Consider the following 4,815-nt stretch of genomic DNA (forward strand, 5'->3'; position numbering starts at 1 on the left):
ATTTTGGGTGGGGGGTTAAGGTCATGTATGCACTGGGTTGGTTAGTCTTATGGTAAAGGGTCAGGGTGACTGAAAAATGAATGGAACTCAATGCAAGGTCCCCACGGGAATAGTAAAACAAATTTGTGGGTGTGTTTGTTAAAAAAAATTTTCACACTTCTGATAGTGCTCAACACAAAACATGACATGTTTTAAATTACTGATTATTTTGCAACAATTAATTATGTCCTAATACATTTTTATTGATATTACACTCAAAAAACATGTAGTTGATTTAATTTAAAAATATGTCAACTGTTTCTACTTAACTGAACACATTTACTTTACGTTAACTTTACATTTACTTAAGGTCACTGTAAAGTAAAAGTGTTACCTTTACTCAATTGTCAATACATTAATAACAGTTACAAAGGTTACACATTTTGCATCATGCTACCACTTTGTTTTTGCAATTTATTTGACTAAATTTTCTGAAAATCAGAAGATTTTACTGTGCCTAATCAAACAGCAGTGTGTGTTTTGATGATTTTATACAACAGCAGTTGCCACTTTTGAGCACTTCAATTATTCGCTGAAGCCCTTTTCATCACAATCATTTTATAAACTCAAAGTTATTTTAGTACGATCAAGACATTTCTGTCTGCAGTAAAACCTTAAAGGTCAGTAACAGCTGCTGTGGCATCAAACCAGTTGTAGAAAGAGCTTTATGGCCAGACATGTAAATCATTCATTCATTTCTAGAAATATCCATGAAAAGCAGCTGAATCTTATCTCTTATCTCCTTGTCGACAGGACATGAACACTGCATGTATTCATTTTCTTTTAAATCACTGTTTTCTAAAACTTATCAATATTATTCCAGAACATACTCCTAAATTGTCTGTATTTATGCTCAGTCAGCTTGTTTCTGATCACAAATATCTGTTCATACGCACATTGTTCCAGCCAAATGATCCCCTCGTAGGAAGTAAACCCTTTGGCCAGCAGCAAGCTGGTCCCAGCTTGCCAGCAGCAGCAACAGTGTGCATGCTTCATGCTTGAGCCACACCTCCGTTCACAGTCCGTTACACCAGCCTGAGATTCATACCTGGCAAACACCGCTGCGGCTTGCCAAGGAAGATTTATACCCGGTGTTTGACCTACTTGAGTTTGCATCTATATTAGTAAAGAAAAAGGACTTGATTGTGGGGGAGAGAAAGGTCAGTACAATCCCGGGTCCTCCTCTGATGCATCAGGATGATGGAACTGGCTAATTTAATGAGCAACAGTTGTCCTCTTGGCTGCTACAGATGGTGCACTGCAGCTCTGCTCAAAGCTGTTTGAAAACCTGAAGCCGGCCCAGCACACCACTCACCTGCTGCCTTGGGCGTGTTCTGACGCTTTGTGGTGTGAGATCTATTCTAAACTGTGTGCATCTCGTTCAATAAACTTTTATTTGTTGAAAAACTACAGAAGCGTCACCAAACATCTGCGCTGAATCCTACTGTCTGTTAAAACTACATTGGCATTCACAAGCTTTAGCACCACGTCTCATGAACGGTTTACTCAATAGAAGAAAATGCAGATTGTCAAGATAGATAAATATTGTAGATGTAGTAATGAAAATAAGGGGACTGGAAATCCCATGGACATTATTACAGTAACTGTGCTGCATCAGACACCATTACAGAATATGCTCTAAATTCTTCTTCTGCATGTCTGTTTAACACAGTCTCCTCTGCTCTATGCTGCCACAGCAGTGCCTTCTAGAGACAATAAGTAATATCAGCAAAACAACAAAATTTGAACATCACATGACTTTATTTTAAAGGGGCAATATTATGTGTTTCTCAGGCATATATTTAAATTCTGTACCATAATAAAAGTAACTATGTCACCTTCAGCTGTTGGTAAAATGCCATTTACATGTTTAAATAGAAAATAAACTTATCTTCTCATCACATGTTTCTAAACACCTTGAAATTGCCCTTTGTCTCTTCTTGTTGCCTCTGTCCCGCCCATTTCAGCTCAGGCTGGGTGTGTGTGTGTGCTCTGTGATGAGGAAGCTCAGCTTGGAGACACAGCCCACAGGAGGAGCTGATCCCAAAAGGTGGTTCTAGGCCCAACTGGTCAGTTTTGCTCCCCTGCCTGGCTGCCTCAGGAGGCCTTTTACAGGATTTCTCAAACATGCATGAATGAGTCAGAGCAAGACTCTGGACATGTTTTTGATGAGAGGATGACATTACGACATGACATAAAGCTCAAAAAAGTCAATTTTACATGATATTGCCTCGTTGAGTATTGCAACAATAGGTGAAAAAAGTTTATTTAAAGTCTTGACTGCAATAGAAATTAAAACCAATCACATTTTTAAGAACCTTAATACATATTACTGTTAAAATTTGTAAAAGCTTGTGGATTTATTCCAGCAATTGGCAGCAATGGCATTTTTAAGCAGCTACAACTGTCACATAGTTTAACATTTTTCAGGGAAAAGATGTGAGTCTTTACCAATAACTGTTTTGTGGCTTGAAAACAGAAAAGAAAAATTTACAAGAATATTTTTGACAAACAAAGCAAAGAAAAATTGGGTAAAATAAATAAATAAATAAATAAATAAATAAATAAATAAATAAACAAACAAACAAACACCCCTCATGCAAACAACTTACAGGACGGTTTTGCAGACTTTAAAATTGTTCTGTGTTTTTATTTTCTCATTATTCCTATTATTTTTCTTTTTCTGTTTCATCAAGCCCTGTTGTCTTTGATAATTTAGGATACTGATTTTTGTTGCTAATTGTCATCACTTCACCTGTTATGTTGGATTTATGAAGCTGTTAGCCGTAACTCCTCCAGCTCTGATTTTAAACCTGTTGAGATCTCATTTTAGTTTAAGTTCACGAAGAAACCTGAAATCATGTTTCTCTTTCTGTGATTTTAAACCTACTCAGAAATCCCTTTCATGGCATTTTCTGCATGCACACTACCGTTTTAATGAACATAATCTTGTGTGTGCAACTTTTTTGGAACTTTTTGTTCGTTGTCCAACATTGTTATAAAAAATGGAGAATGTTATGATGCAGAAATAGTAAAATAAAAAAATCAATGCAAAGTTCCAGCTGTTTTAAAGTAAATAAAAGTAGGTGTTTTAAAATGCAAATAGATCAGACCTTTTTGTGCTTAAAAGTTATAGCTAGCGTAACATTATTTCTTTTTATTCCAGTGTCAACAAAAGGCACCACAGGTAAACCACCTGGCACTAAACCTAAAATAATTTGACATCTGTAGAATGAGACTCAGGAGAAATGGCGAGGTGCACTGGGTAATTTGAATGATAGAATAAGTTTTCTTCTGTTTGTAAAAAAAAGTTAATGTATTCAGTATATTTGTGGTCATGCTCTTCAGTTTTTTATCACCTAGAGATGAGCATTAAATCACCTCACTGGGGGAATGAGTCGCAGGAGCGAGGGGGAAAGGRAAAAAAAACGAGGCAGCTTCTGGATCTAATGAATTCCTTAGAGAATAAACACGGCTTTGAATAAAGCCCTAATCATGAATTAAGTGCTTGTTGCCATCATACCTTTGTAGAACATACCCACAGACACGGACGCCTGAGTGTGTATGCCTTCAAATTATATCCTCAGCTCTGACAACAATGAATAAAGATAAGACGTAAGCTACCCAGTTCTCAGCCGGTCCCTGTTTAAAGATAGGGCAGGGCTCATTTCGAAACTAATCCCTTGTTTCAATCCCCTCTTCATTTGCTCTGTGCAGACCACGGCTTCAAGGGTCAAACTGTAATAACAGGGAAAGTTGTCCATTCTGTACCAAGGTCACCTCTCGCTTTCACTCCTTTCACTTTAATTCCTCCAAATAAACTTTGAGCGCTCGCATTACAATTTACTGCCTGATGTTCTGTATGAAAATGTACCAGCYGCACAGGAGCGCTCTCCAAAATGCCTGCTCATAATATTTTTGTTTGGTTTTTCTGTAGCAGCACYGGCCCACAGACTTGCCTCTTTGAACAAGGTATAGAGCAACTGGCAGAACAAAGACAGGGCTAAGTTTTTCTCAGTGAATAATCCCTCTGAGCCTTCTTTGAAGGAGTTCTTACACCAGGAAGGTGGATAGGGCAGATTTTAATCAATACAGGAAAACAAGGAGCTCAGGGGACGTGAGGAGCCTACCAGTCAGGATGAAGATTAAACACCCCTCTCTAAAACACACTCAGCTCATGTCAGAAAGCCCAAGTAACTTCAAATCCATCTATCAACACTGTATCAAACTGTGTTTTTCTAACAAAGCAATGTTATATGACATGTATTCTCCCCTACAGCTGTAGGTGAGCGTGTGGATCATAAATCATAGCAGACAAAGCTCAGCTTGACCTCTAAACGGTTGTATATCAGACGGTTTGGATTCAGTGAGGATGTCTTATGGCCTCAATAGGTACATTTAACATTATGTGAGCTGTGAACATGTAGAATTGAATCCCAGTGGGTTGATTCTGCATAACAAACAATCTAGTTTTTGTCTGAGGGCTCTTGCTGTAGTTTTATATTTCTTTAGAAAGAAGTTAGAAATAGGAGCATTTTTTTTAAATCTCAAAAGTGCATGATAGATCTTAAATTAGTTCATGACCAAAACTGGATCAATTGCAAATTTTTTTTCTATGATCTGAATAAGTTTACTGTTTGAAAAAATTAGGAAGATTCAGTTTTTATTCTCCTTCCTCCAAATAACAGATTGAAACAATTTTCTTTTACTTATTTTATTTTTTATTTTATTTATTTTTTTATTTTTTTGCCACTTCAGTAGAAAGCAGAACTGAAT

This window comes from Austrofundulus limnaeus, unplaced genomic scaffold, assembly GCF_001266775.1.
Source record: "Austrofundulus limnaeus strain Quisiro unplaced genomic scaffold, Austrofundulus_limnaeus-1.0 Scaffold19, whole genome shotgun sequence".
In the NCBI taxonomy this organism is placed as follows: Eukaryota; Metazoa; Chordata; class Actinopteri; order Cyprinodontiformes; family Rivulidae; genus Austrofundulus; species Austrofundulus limnaeus.